The sequence below is a fragment of the Tamandua tetradactyla genome, chromosome 1, assembly GCF_023851605.1.
Source record: "Tamandua tetradactyla isolate mTamTet1 chromosome 1, mTamTet1.pri, whole genome shotgun sequence".
Classification (NCBI taxonomy): domain Eukaryota; kingdom Metazoa; phylum Chordata; class Mammalia; order Pilosa; family Myrmecophagidae; genus Tamandua; species Tamandua tetradactyla.
In genome coordinates, this window is record NC_135327.1 from 198488991 (window position 1) to 198507801 (window position 18811).

Consider the following 18811-nt stretch of genomic DNA (forward strand, 5'->3'; position numbering starts at 1 on the left):
AGTTGCTTTTAGTTCACAATAATTTTATGTTCCCTTTGGGGAAGTTGACCACAAGATAGCATACGAGTAAATGGTTCACAAGAAGGAGATGACCACATTCCCTTTCCATATCCAGCACTGGGTTTCCCTAGGGTCCAGGCCAGCCTTCCCCAACATTAGGAAGGCATAGACTTCTGTCTGATATCCTTGTACCTCTCTCTATTATCTTTTCAATCTGCCTTGACAGCTCCCTTGTAGTTCTAACATCTTGTTGGTGCACATCTAAGCCAGCCTTTCCTGGATAGTGATGCACTATTTTTTATTTGTTTGTTTGTTTTGTTTTGTTTTTTGGCATGTGCAATTACCGGGAATCGAACCCAGGTCTCTCACATGGTGATTCACTATTTTTCTACCTGTAAGCTTCTTTTCTTATTTTTTCCACATCGGAAGTTCCACTGCTAAACAATAATAAGAAAGAAAACTACTGCATCCATTCTTTTTACTAAGTTGCCAACAACTTATAGACACTGTATGTCAATTGCATCAGCAGTATTTATTCTTTTTTTGCACCAAAAACAAGAATTTAATATGCCAAAGACATTTTATTGCTTGCCGTGCTTAATGTCAACATTTGGGGCAATTTTTAAGATTTTCAGAAAAGTCATTAATAATGGCTTTGTACAATAATATTTAACATAACACAACAGGGAAATAAAAACTTCCTTCACACCATATTTCACAAATTGTTCTAAAGACAGCAAACTCATATTCAGTTGTTTTGTCCTTTACTTCAAAATAAGCTACTAGTAATTCTAACAAGTCTAAAATGTATTGTTGCTAGATCAAATTCAAGCGTTCGTACTTGCAAAAATGTTTTCAAATGGTACCTTGGCCCCTACAAAAAGCATAAACTAACTAAGGAGAGACTAGAATTTATTTTCAAATACTGTGACTGGCTTCCGATAATCCCTTATCAGTAGAAATAATTGCAAAATATCAGATATTTAGGATCTGATTTAATTCTTTGGTATAAGCGTGAAACTGTTACTGACAGCTTTTCATGGCTCCTGAATAAACCAATAAGAAACCCAAGACGCATGAATGAAAATGAAATCCAGTATACAATGCAAAACAGGCAAGAGTGATAAAGTAAATTTTTTTAATAGGAAAAGTAAACACTAATATTACACTGTAGAGAAACTAACACCTATTTAAAGGTTTTAATGTTATAGAAAACCAAAAGGTCAAACTTCATAAAGATCAAAATTATAACTTGTAATTGTAATATTTTGCTGCTTTATACCATAACTTATAATGTACAACTCTCTGAGGGTTCTAAGATCTAACCCCTTGCACCACCCCAGAGGGGGGAACACCAAATTCTTTTCTCCCCACAAATGCCTGTACTTTATACGAAAATGAAATCGAAGTGAGAGATAGAAAGAAAAGTTGTAATGCAAATCTCTTATCACTTTTACATTTTTTTCTTTAAGACATAGACAAGAATATTTTGGTTTTGTAGTTGCATACTGCTTAATCTAGCAAGCTTAAAAGCTTATAAAATCAACTTTTTTGAACACGAAGAAAATCTAGGACTTTGCAGTTATTAATTTTACTACTGTATTAGTTAGGGTACTCTAGAGAAACAGAATCAACAGGAAACACTAGCAAATATAAAATTTATAAAAGTGTCTCACATAAATAACCATGGGAACGCAGGGTCCAAAATCCGTAGGGCAAGCTGTAAAGCCGATGATTCTGATGGAGGGTCTGGACAAACTCCACAGGAGAGGCTTGCTGGCTGAAGCAGGAAGAGAGCCTGTCCTTTCTGAATTCTCCTTAAAAGGTTTCTAGTAGTTAGATTAAGCATCACTCATTGCACAAGGCACTCCACTTGGCTGATTACAAATGGAATCAGTAGTGGATGCAGCTGACATGATCATGATTTAATTCTATGAAATGTCCTCATCACAACAGACAGACCAGCACTTGCCCAACCAGACAAACAGGTACCACCACTTGGCCAAGTTGACACGTGAACCTGACCATGACAACTACCAAAATATCTAAAGGACTGAATCCATTTTAATAATTATAGCTCTTCTAAATATTATTTGAAGAATTTTTTTGTGGACACTAGACCATTCAGAATTATACCATATCCAAACAGAATATGTATGACCTGCATTTTGAAGATTTTCACTGTTACCTGTTCTTCAACCTGCTTCTTCCTCTACTAAGCACAAACTGTGAGATTTTTCATACCAGACCTTCTCCTACAAGACCCTATCAGATAAGTTTGCAAACATGCATTTACAGTCTTTGAATGCCAACATTTTAAACTGAGATCAATGCCTAGAGCCACATTTCTTATAAAAAATTTGTCATTAAAGATTTACCATTCTCTGGTATTAACCTAACACTACCTGAGAAAAAAAACTGAGTTACAGATATTCCCATTAATCTTAAAACCTCAAACTGGAATTTTAATGATTTTTTTAAAAACATTTCTACCGAAGAAAAGGCAACTGCACTAATTATATCAAAACTGTTAAAGTGTAAGTGACAGCAACAAAAGGACCTACTCATATTTCCAAAGACCAAGATTTACCATGGCAAAGTCTGAAAAACAGGAAAAGAAGATGAAATACTAAATATCGCTATCATAAAAATAACCAATTTCTATCTTTGTCTTTTTTCTGCTGCATGAGGAATGAAAGAATTCAAATAGAGGGTTTTTCTACTGAGCCAACCATGAAAACTTTAAGAACAGAGACATATATATTACCTGTTATTTCTCAGGGCAAATTATTTTATACAGATTTTTTAAAAATTCAAAAATAAAAATAAAGAGTTATTTAGCCTTGTGAATGTTTTGCAATATAGTTTCTTGAATTTCTATGGCAAATTCGTCAGGCAATTCAACTTTTCAAATCAAGTCCTCACTCAAATGTTCCTTTGGCATGAGATCTATCCTATGGTTACAAAGCAGCTTCCTCCTTTGTTGAATGTGAGAATGGCTCTTTGTTCTTTCAGGATCCTAAATTACTCAGTCAGTCATCTCTATCTGTTTTCCAACACTATGTCAAATTGTAGGGGTATGCCTTTAGGAACTTTTTTTATATTAGGTTGTTCCCACTTTGCCAAGAATGAGGGTATAATAGTCTGAGTTAATTGTGGTTTCTGAGTTACTGGACACTGTTCTGCTCCAGAATTGGCAACAGATACAGTTAAAATTTCTCCATTTGTGGTGTAAGTCCACCATTGACAAGTTCTGTGCTCAACTGAGCCTGAATCTTCAGGCCTCTTCTGAAAAGCTGCCTGATGTGTGTGTGTGTGTGTGTGTGTGTGGGTTTTATGGTTTAAATTTTTTCCACTTCTGGTAAAATTGACTGGAAATTTATTTTTTCTGTTTAACTGGTTATGTCTCTTGAGAAAGGCAACTGATTTCCTCTGCACTTCATTTAGTCTCAGAAGGCTTGTTTTCTATTTCTTTTGCATGGGCAGGCACCAAGAATTGAACCTGGGTCTCCGGAGTGGCAGGTGAGAACTCTGCCTGCTGAGCCACCCTATCCTGCCTTTGTTTTCCTTTTTACCACAGGAAAATATAGCTCTATATTCTTGCCACTTAGAGGTAGTTGATTCATAAGGATGGTGGTAACCCCATAAGGATGTCTTTTTCCAGACCTAACTCTTCCTCTATAGCACAGACTATTCTTTCCAAAACCAGAATTTTATTGGGCTCCCTATGTATTCTTATCCTGAATTGCTTGATACCACTTTGCTGGAGTCTTCTATTTAGTCATGGAAAATTCTGCTTCTTTCCTTCCTTTCAATTCAATTTGATTATGTCATCCAATGCCATTTCGATTTTGTTGAGGTTTTTATTGCAACGGGTTTTCAGTGGCAGCACCAGCACCATCTTGGCTCCCACCAACTGGGTACCAAATCAGTTCATGACTGAAGACGTTGCACTGCAACAGTCAGTAGAGAAGACCTGAGTCTCAATATTTGCATTTTAAATAAGAGCATAATGGCAAAAAATGACTAACTTAAAAACAGAGAGATTGGAGAAGTTAGTGTAATCCAGGATCTCAGAGAAGGCCATTTTAAATATTATATTCATTATCTGTTGCTGCATAAAAAGTTACCACAAAGCTTAGTGGCAACACAATAAATATTTATCATCCTACAGATTCTATGGGGCAGGAATTTGGGAGAGCTTCTCTGTGGTTCTGGTTTAGGGTCTCTCATGACACTTCATTCAAGAGGTCAGCTGCAGTCATCTGAAGACTTGGCTGGCTGGAGGATCCACTTTCAAGAGAGCTGACACCCACTGTTGTTGGCAGGAAGCCCCTCTTTCTTGCAGGCTTCAATTTATTACCATTTGAATCTCTCCATTAGGCTGCTAAAGTCTCCTTGTAACATGGTTACTCTTGGAATGGGTGACCCAAATGAGAGAGAAAGTAAAGAAGCTGCAATGCCCTTGATGATGTAGTCTTGGAAGTCCCATACTATCATATCTGCCATATTCAATTTACTAGAAGAAAATCCTAAGTCTGGATTTTACTCAAAGGAAGGGTAATTGGGCTCTACCTTTTTTACCTTATGTTTATTCTAGTACCATATATACAAGCTAAATTTTTCCCTTTTGACCACATTCAAAAATATAATTCAATGCTGTTAATTAAGTTCATAAAGTTGTGCTACCACAACCAGCATCCATTACCAAGGCTCTCCATTTTGAGGGGAGGATTGTAAAAAATTTGTGGACATTTTAAAACTATCAGATAGGAAAGAGATCTTATTACACCTTTTCATAAGACATGAATGGTGGCCTATAAGTAGATAATTCCTTAATCATATAGACTGGCTGAAGTCAGCTAGAGTCAACTAGTCAAGTTAATCCATTGACTTCATTATTTGGTGTCCCTTCTGTGTTAGATGCTCTCTGGTGAGCATTCACAAGTGAGAAAATCTTCATACTTTGTGCTTATCATTTTTATAGGTTAATCTATATGTTTCATTTTCAAACCAACTTGTACCCAATCTTACAACCTTTTTCCTTTCACGGCCTTAATCTAACAGCCAACACATTCACCACTGCCCAAGAGTCTTCTTATCCTCACAACCTGATCCACCACTCATTCCACACAAAGTGAATGATGAAATTTATTGCTTGAAGTTCAGATCATTGGGGAGGACTGTAATGTAGCCACAGTCATTTTTCCTGGATGCACCTACATAACTAGCTAACAGCCCATGAACCAAGATTAGTCCTTTTCCTTCTCTGTTGGCTGATCATAAGGGATGTTTTATGTAATCATAGGTGTGAATTGAGGGACAAGTGCTGGAGCAGCAGTGATGTATAACTTTGAGTTGAGTCACTAACACAGCTTACTGTGCACTTCAGCTTTACTTGGGTCTGATCCTGGATGTAACATTTAAATATTACAGTGAATTGCTCTAGTCCCATTTAGCATTATAATTTTGTGGGTCCAGCTCATGATGGACATTTATAGCTGCAGGATCACTTGAAGTCCCATATCTAAATGCTCCATCTTTTTAAAGGCACAGTAGCTATCTGTGTGATGTTTTATGAAATGTATATGTTTCTCTGCTATCAGTGTTAAGGTCTTACTCCTGAACCCCAATATTGATTTGTGATTCTCCTCTGGGACCTACGCAAACTTGACACAGTCTTTTCCCACCATAGATAGGGTCTCTTAGGTTATATGACCTACGTGGCAAGGAGGCTTTTACCGCATTCTAGACCTGCTGATAGTCTTAGTATCATCTGGTGTATCAGAGTATAATTTGCAAGTGTGAAATACACTGGCTTCAGGACCTTAGAGACCAATGGCATTTTACTGCCTGCTTAACGGTGGAATTGTGATACCTTCTAATTTTTCTTTAATTTGGAAAAGATGTCATGGTATGCCAAAAATCACCAGACCCCATGAAGACTTCAGTGAGTTGGTCAGCTCTTTAATCTTTATAGAGTTATCTTTGAACTTATGGGGTGGGTATATATGATTTACCAATGTACTCCCACTTCTAGTTGATCTGTCTCAATTAACATGATGTAGCCAATAGAGGGACCTATGTAATATTGGGTAGAGTATCCAGATGGTGAAGTTTCTCTGAGCAGGAGAGTTAACATATGCACTGTTGTCTGTTCCAAGTAAATGATTACTGTTTCTGATCCTTCTTTTTTTTGGTGAGAATGGAAGAGAATGTGTTTCCCAGATAAATCTCTACCTGAAGCTAAGCTGACTTGCTTAGGTAAAGATACCACAACTGGCATAGAAGCTGCAATTACAGTTACTAATTAGGTGAGTTTGGGATTGGTGTATTAAATGGAGCTATGATGGGAAATACGGCCATTTCATTCCTTCTGTCTTCAAGGGTAGCATAAAACTTTACCATTCTCCCCTGAAAAGCAATATTATTTTAAAGTTACAGGAAGTAGAGAGACAATTTCAAAGACTTCCCCTTGGCCATATCTATTATGAAAATTTTCATTCCACAGGACATGAAACAATGTAGGGGTTCTGCTAACCTAAATAACATTTGCTTACTCCAATTATACATTTGGGGACTGGGAAAACAACCATTAATGTGTCCGTGGTCCAAATGATGATCTGTGTACCAAATGTGGCCACAGAACTCCATTTATTATCTGCCAACATATTGTGGTAGTGACGGTTATGATAACACATTCTCAAAACTTATGGGTGTTCTGTTTTACCCAGGTGTGGTACTTACACCCAATCCCCTTTGGAGGACAGTGGTTATAGTATTTCTAGTTCCTTGCTCATAGGCATCAGGACTCTCCTTCAATGAATTGGGTCTGAATCTGATTTTGCCAGGATTATGGCTTTTAATAGGGTGGACCCCTTCAGTTTTTCATGATTTATCCTTGATTTCTTAACTGATCAATAACCTTTATGGTGCCCATCTATCTTAATCCTAGGAATACTGTGTTCTATTAATATCTTCATAGCTTTTTCAGTATCAGAAACTCTGCCACATTGGCAATGCAACTCCTTAAACATTTGTACCCACTTTATACCTGATGGCTAAATATTCTGACCTGGTATCTATTATTTAGGCATCCTATGATCCCCATTACAAATTTGGATCCAAGTTCTCTGAAAGCGTCTTCTAACATCCTCTCTCCCTAAAGAGGATGACCACTACTGAACAAATCAGCAGTGCTGGTTACCTTCGCATCATTGCATACTTTACCTCTGTAGTAAATAGAATGTCTTCTGGTCTTTCTGGAAACGCAGTCATTTGGCCTTACATTCTAAAATATTAACTTTGCTGAATCTTTTGAATTCTTCAATCATCTGTCATTCAGTTCTGGCTTTGAAACTTAACTTAGTGTGAGCCATTGCTTGCTCTGTGTTTCTAAAGAGTATCCTTTTTTGCATGCCAGCACAAAATCTTAAGGTTGCTTCCAGGGTGCTAAATCCTGTATCATGGTGGAATGTTTCTATATAAACTCTTTCTTGTCCACCCTTATGTTCTGGGTCCCTTTACTCAGCATCCTCAGTCTCCAGTGTTCTACATACTTTCCTGGTTCCTGTCAGTACCTGTTGACTAATTCCTACAGAGCATTCAAGACATCTTCCTTTTTTTCTCTTAGCAGACCCAGGACTTTTCCAACAAGGGTGTGCTTTCAGATATCCCTTGTTATTGTTCCAGGGGACAAGAGGGGAAGTGCAGATAAACACTGATGGGGTCAGGAGAAGAGCACCTGTTGTTTTGCAAGGCAGAATCCTCTGCAAAGTCATTAAGTAAGAATGCTAGTCTTAATAAGGAAGACTTGGCTATTTTTACAGATCTGGAGGGTTTAGAATTAAAGATTTCCCTTTGCATACTCCCAGATTTTCCAACCCCAAGATTTGGAATCCCATTCTTCTCAATTAAAGATGGGCAAAAGGCTTATACAGACATTTCAGTAAAGAAGATACCGAAGAAGCATATCGGGAGATGCTCAATGTCATTAGCATCAGAAAAATGAAAACAGCTAGAATGACCCAAAATTTAAAACACTGACAATATCAAGTATTAACAGAGATGTGGGACAAAGATATATATCAATAAATAAAAATGTAAAATGGTATGAACACTTTGCAAAATATTTCAGCAGTTTCTCCTAAGTAGAAACATCCACTTGCTATCAGCATTAGGCTGAAAAATGCCCCTCCAAAAGATATATATGCCCTGATTCCTAGGACTGTGAATTTTACTTTGTATAGCAAAAGAGGGGGTCTTTGCAGATGTAATTACATTAAGGATCTTGAGATGGGGATATCTTCCTGAAATATCTGATTGGGCTCTAAATGCAATCTCATGTATCCTTAAGCGTGAGGCAGAGGGAAATTTTATACACAAACACAGAGAGGAAGAGGCAATGTGAAAACAAAGCAGGGAGGAATTTGAAGATTTTGACCTTGAAAGTTGGAGTGATGTGGCCACAAACCTAAGAATGCTGGCAGCCACCAGAAGCTGGAAATTCTCACCCAGTGTCTCTAGAACTGAATGTGGCCTGCAGACACCCTGATTTTGGCTGAGTTATACTGATTGTGCTAGTCTGAAGCTGTGTGTACCCCAGTGCTTTAGTTTGCTAAATGCTGCCAGAATTCAATATACCAGAAATGGAATAGTTTTCAAAAAGTGATTAATTAATTTATAAGTTTACAGTTCTAAGGCTATAAAAATGTTCAAACTAAGGCATACAGAGACTCAAGAAAGGCTGATGTCTGTCACATGGGAAGGCATGTGGCTGGCATCTGCTGTTCCTTGTTTCCAGTTCCATTGTTTCCAGCTTCTGATGCCAGTGGTTTCCTCTTCAAACATTTGTGGGCCTTCACCTATCAACTTTAGGACAAAAATCTGGATTCTGGCTTGCTTAGCATCTCATGGGAAAATGTCTTGCATCTCATGGCAATATCTTCTGGGCTCTATATCTCCAAACTTCCATGTCTGTGTCTGCTCTCTCTGTTGACATGCCCAGCATCTCCAAAAGTCCATATCTCTGTCAGTTGAGCCCTTTCCCTTTCTATAAGCTCTCTTAAAGACTCTAGTAAACTAATTAAAACCCATCTTGAATGGGTGGAGTCACATCTCTTTCTAATCAAAAGGTTCCAACCCATGAAAACAATCCTATCAAAAGGTCACAACCATAAGTGTGTGTGTCACATCTCCATGGAAACAATCCAGTCAAAGTTTCCACCCTAAATGACAGGTTTGCCACCACAAGATTTGGTTAGAAAAAGGCCATGGCTTTTCTGGGGTACCTAACAGCTTCAAACCAGCATATCCAGAAAAGGCCATTTACTTTGAATCCATTCCTGTACAGACCTACTATAGGTGGAACCTTTGGATTAGCTCATTTTGATTGAAGTGTGACCTACCCCATTCAAAGTCAGTCTTAATCCCCTTACTGGAGCCCTTTATAAGAGGGTAAAGGATGCACAGAAAAATCCCAGAGATCTCAGAGAAGCCCCAGAGAAGCTAAGAGATGATATTAAGAGAAACTCATACAGAAGCTAAGAGAAGCCCCACAGAAGCTCAGAGAGGAAGCCACTGGAACCAGAAGCTGAAAGCAATGAAATCTGGGAGTGAAGAACCAGTACATACTGGTCATGTGCCATCCCATGTGACAGAGGTATCCCAGATGCCAGCAGCCTGTCTTCAGAGTCCAGGTATTATCCTGATGTCTTGAGGTAGCTGGACATTTCCACAGCCTAAGAACTGTAAATTGTAAGTTAATCAACTCCCATTGTAAAAGCCAACCCATATCTGGTATATCGCATTCTAGCAGCTTCAATAAACAAAAACACTGATTTTGGACTTTTGGCCTCCAAAACTGTGAGAAAATAAATTTTTAGTCTTTGAAGCCACCAATCTTATTGCAATTTGCTACAATATCCACAGGAAACTAATATATCATCTGTACTTACCCAAGAGACATAAAAATAAATGTCCACACAAAGACTTGTGCAAATTATTTGTTCATAACAACCAGAAATTAACAATAATCAAATGCCCATCAACATTTAAAAGGACAATCAAATTGTGTCACATCCTCTCAATAGAATCACCATTAAGCAACAAAAAGGAATTAACTACCGATATACATAACAACATGACTGGATCTCAGAAAACATTATGCTGAGTGAGAAGAGTGAGAAACAAAAGAATGCATAGTATATGATTCACTTTATTTGAAATTCTAGAAAAAGGAAATCTAACATACAGTGACAGAAAGCATGCCATTTTTTACCTGCTTCTAAGGTTTTGGAAAAATTTACTGCAAAGAGGCGGGGAGAACTTTTTGGGATGATGCAACTATACTATTTCTTGGATGTAGTGATGGTTACATGGGTGTATTCATTTTTCAAAACTCAATTGAACTGTATATTTGAAATGAAAACATTTTATTGTATATAAAGTATACCTTAATGAAATTGATTTTTAAAAATCATACCTTTAAGTCAGGCTCAAGCAATCACATTGCCTCTTATCCATGTACTAATTTGGCTGCTTGAGAATAATAAAATTTTGAAAAATTCTGCAAGCCCAATTGACTTTTCTATTTTAGGTTACTTCAAGACTCAAAAGGGCAATGACTAGACATTTTCTGAGTTACATATTTTAGGAACCCCTTTTAGAGATCCAACATAGCAAATGGAGAGCATCAGAGAAGTCCATCCATTGGTGGCAGAGCTGCAACCTCAGACCAGAGATTCAACACCAGATTTCATTCTTTGAGGGAGGAGAGGATGACACAGACCCTGATGGTCAGAGGTGCAAGAAATCTGACACAGGAACACAAAGCATATCCTATTTTGATCTTAGAGCTGGAGTGCAAGATCCAAATTAGCCTAACTACAATGATGACCTGGCACCAAGAACTGAGCTTTCTCCTTGTTTCAGATTCCTCCAGTTCTGTATTAAAGTTTCTCTGCCCAGACTTCTCCTAGATAGCAGGGTGAGCCTGGCATCCATAGAGGTCAGGTCATGCTTGCTGTGGGTCTTGCCCACAAGGGGACAATGCAGGGGCTGGCAGTCCTTGATAATCAGCTCCATACAAACCTCTAGTCCCACTGACATTTACTCCTCTTTTCACGTCAGTGGGAGAGAACAATCAATTCTTCATTAGTGCTTTAGATAGGAATAGTTAAAATGAAGCTATTTGCCTGCCAGCTATGCTCACTCTGGGAGTTCAGCCTCTTAGGCCATTTGTTTGCCATCTTCAACCTACTTTTATGACTCTTCCTGTGCCTTGCCTTCTGTTCCTTACATCCTCATAAATTATGGTAGTTAGATTATTGACTAGGCTGTTATGAGTCTGAACTATCACTTTCAGAATGTTGTAAATTAGTCTCTTTTCTTTTAAAAGCAAAAACATATATATATATATATATATATATATATATGTTCATGTATTTTTAGAGTGAAATATTCTTTTAGAGATTTATGAAATACATAGAAAAAGAGAACAAAGAGGAAATAAAAATTATCTTTAATGTCCCTCCCTGAAGTAACCACTAATTACATTTTTATGAATTTCCTTCTAGTACGGATTTAATTTTATTTAAGTTCTGCCTTATTTCAAGAAGAATTCATATTTGTTCACAATGGATATTTATGATAGCAAAGACCTTGCTTATCTTGATTTCCACTGTATCATCAGTACTTAACCAAGTGTCTCAGCTTAGAAAGCACTTGAGATACTTTCTAAATGATTACATGAATGCATTATAAGACGGGGCTTCCCATTCTCTACCTGCTGACGTCTTCTCTGGAACCATGTAGATACTTTGGCTGCATGTGACATAATCCAGAAGTAGGCTTTATTTGGAAGCAGAAGAATTGTACACTACGTGGCTGATGGTTAGCTGAACCACAGAATCCTGAGATGTGATATAGAAGCATTTCTTCTTTTTGTTTGTGATATAGAAGCATTTGTGTTTAACCTCTCCCTTATGCTTTGGTCTGATGATAAAAGTTAGTGTTTATTTAAAAATCATAATATATCTGGCATTGCTCCAAATTATGTGTATTAACTTGTTTCTTATAATCTCTTCATGAAATGGGGGTATTATTATTTCTAACTTATAAATAAGGAAACTGAAGCTCACAGAGGTTAAGTAGGTTGCTTAAGGTCACACAGCAGAGCCAGATTTGAACCAAGCAGACTACTTTCAGATCGTGTGCTTATCTACTGCACCGTGATGTGTAGTCACCATGCTAAACAATGGTCATGACATTACATAGGTCAGTGTTACATTTGACTCTCAAGTCAAAGGTGTCTGGAACTCCATTTCCCATGGTCCATGCAGATAAGGCTGTGGGAGTGGCAATCCCTGGAAGACAAGTGCATGACGGGTTAGCTGTATAAGGATGGGTGGCTGGGGATTTCATTGCCCGTGCGTTATACCTGTGACTGCTCTAATCACTGACCAGTGGTGGCTCTGCCTGTGAAAAGTGGAGTTACAGAACAGTAACAAGGAAGTGGGAACTGATCTAGATCTCTCTTCCTGCATATCCAAAGAGATAATTCTGATCTGGATATTGCTGTAAATCTTCAAATATATTCTCCAAAGCATGATTTTTATTGGCCATGTAGTTTTTCATCTTAGAAATGTAACATGATTTAATCAATCTATGTCTATTAAACTTTTAGACCATTTTTATTTTTTAGTGTTAAAAAGATATAGTGTACCATCTTAGGCATAAATCTTTTATATTTGATTTCTTTGAGAACATGCAGACTCTTCAGTCAGGAAATTCCACTTCTTAAAATACATTTTAAGATTATTGATGCATATTGCCAAACTGCTTTCCAGAAAGGTGATGTTCCTACATACCCCAAATGGCTTTGTGTGAAATAATACATTTTACTATACCTTTTCCAACAGTACAAAACATATTATTTTATTTTATGTCTGAATTTTATTTCACATAATAGGAAATGTTGGTCTTTACCAATTTCAATATTAAATAGATGCTTTTACTAGGTATGCTGGTTTTTAAAGGTTTATGCACCCTAGAAAAGCCATGTTTTAATCCTAATCAGCCTTGTGGGAGCAACGGTTTCTTCTAATCCCTATTCAGTACTGAATATTGGAAACTTGAATTAGCTTATCTCCATGGAGATGTGACTCAATTAAGTGTGGGTATTAAATTTGATTAGCTTCAGACATGTGTCCACCCCTTCCAGGTGGGTCTTGATTGGTTTTACTGAAATCCTTTAAAAGAAGAAACACTTTGGAAAAAGTTGTAGTATGACAACAGTCACAAGAAAGCTTCAGAACAACATAGCCATGAGAAGCCAGCAACCTTTGGAGATTTGGAGAGAGCAGAGAAGGACGACAGAAAGCTGCAGAACCATGAATCAGAGAGTCCACCAGCCAGAGACCTTTGGAGATGAAGAATGGAAATGCCCCCTGGAGAGTTTCATGAAACAAGAAGCCTGGAGAGGAAGCCAGCAGACGACTCTGGGTTCCCCATGTGCCCTTCCAGCTGAGAGAGAAATGCTAAATGTCATAAGCCTTCTTGAGCCAAGGTATCTTTCCCTGGATGCCTTAGATTGGACATTTCTATAGATTTGTTTATTTGGGATATTTTCTAGGCCTTAGAATTGTAAACTAGCAACTTATTAAGTTCCCCTTTTTAAAAACCATTTCATTTCTGGTATATTGCATTCCAGCAGCTAGCAAACTAGGTAATATTGAAAATATCTTTTAATCCCAAGATTCTAGAATTCTATATTTGAAAAAATGTCTAATGTACTCAGCAGTTGTTTTATTTTAGCCCTTTTGAAAGACTTGACATTTATCTCAAAAATGATCAAAAACAGTTTTAAATGAAGTAGCATAGTACAACAATTACAATTATGATCTTTGGCATCTGATTTAGGCTTAAGTTTTATCTGTACTGCTTTTTACCTGTGTGACTTTATTCAGGTTACTTATTTTCTGGAATAAGTATTTTGTTGAGGTTACTTATTTTCTGGAAGGTAAGAGTACCTACCATATGTGATTGTTTGAAGGATCTAGCAGGATAATGTACTTAGATGACTTAGTAAAGTTCTTAGTATTATATATAAGGGGATCAATGAATGTTAATTATTATTCATGTTCTTATTTTATTGTCTCCGAACAGCATCACTACCCTTCATTCTGTTGGTTTATTGCTGAGAGTGCCTGATGGGGTTATATTTAATGCCCCATACAATTATATTCAAATGAATAAACAAACATCAAGACTGTTGACATTTGTTAGTACTATTATAAGTTTATGAGCAAATCTCTCACAAGAACACTTCTCAGATACATCACGTATTACCTACATTTTCTCATAAGAAACTGGCATTCAGGGTGATTGACTAGTGGAAAGTTACAAATTATTAAGTAGTGTCGCTAACTTTTTTCTGACCCTGTTTGGGTTCATCCCACTCTCCTTTCCATGGTCTTTTCTACTTTCAGCAAAGGTCCATGTGATCTACAGGTGAATGTGCCTGTAGTTACCTCTTGGAGTTAGTGCTTACTTACCCTGGCTCATGAATATTTAGGATCTCTGAACTTCAAGATCTCACCCATGTTAAGTCACTAAGCTGTTCAGAGTGCTACATACTCTACAGAACTAAGGTGCTCAAGAGAATTATTAAAACCACAAATGCACTACAGTCCTTAGTTCTGGGACATTGTTATAACACATAATTTCTGGTACTCTGTTAGTGTAACTACTGGTAATAAAGTTGATTAATGTCCTCTCTTTATTCCCATAGGATCTCAAGAATCAGTACTTTTATTATCCTAAAATGGTGTAAATAAGATGAGGATATTATTGTCCTACTCAAATAGTGGGGCCTTTTATTTCCAAAGATTTTTCACATATATTATCTAATACATCTTTTCCCTTAGCTATAAGGAATAGGTAGGGCAGTAAATATTTAGCTTATTTTGTTGGTGGTAGCCTCTATAGCAGTAAGTAATCAAGCCATTTATGGGAGTATTCACTCTGTCCTCTCTTTAGGTGGGAGTTGCAATAGGTTACAATTGGACCTACAATTATTAGGTCCAAGTGTGTTACAAGCAGGGAAACAAAGTAAGCTCAGTAACTATTCACCAGCCATTATAATGGTTTGAGGACATCAGAGGAGAAGAATGCTTACACCGTAGAAGTGTAAGTCTTTCTTGAAATTTTTAGCAGGACACTTATAGAAGTCATTCATTAAATAATACTTACTGAGACTATTGCGTGGTGGGTTTCAGACAACATTCTTGACTCTGGGGACACTGGTTGCCTTTCTAAATGGAGCTTGCAGTGTTTCAAAGAAGACAAACATTAAACAAATGTAAGTGTGGTGGGTGCTACTAAAGAGCTACTTTGTGTGTTACTGGATTAAATAAGGGACCACTGAACCAATAGCTTTTGGAAGCAGTATGCTCTTAGATTACTCTAGTAGGTTTAAGCTGGTTTCTTGTAATTATATACCAACTCAATAAGTGTTCTCATTGATGTTCTGGCAAAACAACTCATGCAGACTTAAATACTTTAAAGTCTTAAAATAGAATAGTAAAATTCTTCTAACTTTTATGGTTCTTTGTGTATACTCTCTTCCATTGCAATTTATAAATTATAGAATATTTATTTCAGCTCTTATAACTTGGAAGGTATATGCATATAAATATCTCTCTCACTAAAGTGATGATGTTTCTTTTTCTATACTGTGTTTCTAGCTTCTTAGCCATGAAAGAATATTTTTAAAAAATAATTTTAAGAGTTTAATAAATATAAAAGGCTATGATTGATTGTACTAAAATTGAAGGGAAAATAAAGCAAACAGAGGGAAGGTTTATAACTGTATAATTAACTGTAGGCCAAGGTTTACATTAGAGTTCACAGTACTATGCGTTCTTTAGAAATGTTTTAGCATGTATATATATATAAAAGCTAAAATTTCTCATTTAACCCCAATTCTTAGTAACCTATATTCTAGATTCTGACTCTGAATTTGCTTGTTCTAGTTATTTCATGTTTGTGAGAGCATACAATATCTGTCCTTTTGTGTCTGGCTTATTTCACTCAACATTCTTTAAGGTTCACCCATGTTGTCATATGTATCAGGACTTCATTCATTTTCATGGCTAAATAATATTCAATTGTAATTATATACCACATTTATAAATATCCATTCATTGGTTGATGGACACGGGTTGCTTTCATGTTTGGCAACTGTGAATATTGTTGTATAAACATTGGTGTGCAAATAACTATTTGACTCCCAGTTTCCAATTCTTTGGGATATATATACCTAGAATTGGGATTGCTGGGTCATATGGTAATTCTACACTTAACTTTCAGAGGAACCACCAAACTGTTTTCCACAGATGCTGCTTTATTTTACACTTACACTAACAATGAATTAATGTCCCTATTTCTCAACATACCCTCCAAAATTTATTTTCTAATTTTTAATAGTAGTCATTCTAGTGGGTGTGAGATGGTATCTCATTGTGGTTTTTATTTGCATTTCCCTGATGACTGATAATGTTGAGCATCTTTTCATGAACTGTTCTGCATTAGTACATCTTCTTTGGAAAAATGTCTTTTCAAGATTTTTTCCCCCAATTTATAAAAAAATTGGGTTGTGTGTGAAGACACTGTGTGAACTCATTGTGTTGTTGAGTTGTTGAAGTTCTTTATAAATTCTAAATATTAAACCCATATCAGATACATGGTTACCAAATATTTTTTCTCATTCTGTATGATGTCTTTTCAACTTTTTGATAAGGTACATTGATGTACAAAAGTTTTAAGTTATGATGTGGACCCATTTATTTATTTTTCTTTTGTTGCTCATACATTTTGTGTAGTGCTTAAGAAACCAACACTTTACAAGATGTCCTGAAGATGTTTTCCTATGTTTCTTTGTCAGTTTTATAGTTTTAGTTCTTATATTTAGGTCTGTGATCTGCTTTGAATTAACTTTTGTTAATTTGTTAGCGATAGATAGAGGTCCACCTTAATGTATCTTTTGCATTTGGTTTTTCAGTTCTTCCAGCATCATTTGTTAAAGAGACTTTTTTTCTCCATTACGTGGACTTGGCAACTTTGTCAATGAATAGTAGGCTAAAGGTGTGCGGGTTCCTTTTTGAAATATCAATCCAATTCCATTGGTCTATGTCCGTCCTTACATCAGTACCATGTTGTTATGGTTACTGCAGCTCAAAGGAAGTTTTAAAATCAAAAAGTCTGCATCCTCTAAGTTTCTTTTTTTCAATACATTTTGGCAGTTTGAGACCATTTACCTTTTGTATGAATTTGATGATTGTTTTTCTATTTCTGTGAAGAAGGTTGTTGCAATTTTAACTGGAATAAAATCTATAACTAACTTTGGGCAAAATGGATATATTAGTAATAATTTGTCTTCCAACCATGAACAAGGAATGTCCTTTCATTAATTTAGGCCTTCTTTAACTTGTTTCACCAATATTTTGTACTTTTCCATGCAGTGGTCTTCTACATGCTTGGTTAAATTTATTCAAAGATATTTTATTCTTTTAGGTGCTATTATAAATGGAGTTTGTCTTGATTTTCTCACCAGATTTCTAATTATTCTAAGTATGTATAGAAACAACACTGACGTTTGCATGTTGAGTTTGAGGCCTGCAACTTTGAAAAATTAATTTATTAGCTCTACCAGTTTTTTTTAAACTTTTTTATTGTATACTATTATATATATATATATATAAAGCAAAGAAATATAAAAGCAATAGTTTTCAAAGCACTCTTCAAAAAGCAGTTACAGGACAGATCCTAGAGTTTGTCATGGGCTACCATGTGATCCCCTCATATTTTTCCTTCTAGCTGCTCCAGAATATAGGAGGCTAAAGAACTTAAATATTTCTTTATCATCACAATCTACCTTTTTTCCTTCTTTTTTTGTGAAAAATAACATATATCCAAAAATCTATACATTTCAAAGCATAGCACCACAGTTAGTTGTAGAACATATTTCAGAGTTTGACATGGGTTACAATTTCACAATTTTAGGTTTTCACTTCTAGCTACTCTAAAATACTGGAGACTAAAAGAGATATCAATTTAATGATTCAGCATTCATATTCATTTGTTAAATCCTATCTTCTTTGTATAACTCCACCTTTGATCACCTTTAATCTTTCTATCTTTCTCTTTAGGGGTGCTTGGGCTTTGGTCATTCTAAATTTTTATAGTGGAAGGGTCTGTCACTAATATAGGGTTGGGAGATGGAACTATCTGATGTTCTGGAGAGGCTGGGCTAGGTTTCAGGACTTATCTGGACCAAGGACCCATCTGGAGGTTGTAGGTTTCTGGAAAGTTACTCTAGTACATGGAACCCTTGTGGAATCTTATATATTGACCTAGGTGTTCTTTAGAATTGGTCGGAATGGTCCTGATTGGGGGTTGGCAGGTTATGTTAGATAGCAAGATCTAACTGAAGTTTATATAAGAGCAACCTCCAGAGTAGCCTCTAGAGTCTATCTGAACTCTCTCTTCCACTGATACTTTATTAATTACATTTCTTTTCCCCCTTTTGGTCAGGATGGAATTTTTGAGCTCGCAGTGCCAGATCTGGATTCATCTCTGGAAGTCATCTCACACGTCACCAGGAAGACTTTAGCCCCTGGATGTCCTGTCCCACATAGTGGGGAGGGCAATGATTTTTACTTGCAGAGTTGGGCTTAGAGAGACTGAGGCCATATCTGCGCAACAAAAAAGGTCCTCCAGAAGTAACTCTTAGGTATGCCTATAGGTAGAC

General features: G+C 36.5%; 1 pseudogene; it reads right to left on the reverse strand.

Moving 5' to 3' along the window:
• Positions 1–2949: 2949 nt before the first annotated feature.
• Positions 2950–3937, reverse strand: LOC143687797 (UAP56-interacting factor-like; annotated as a pseudogene).
• Positions 3938–18811: the final 14874 nt, after the last annotated feature.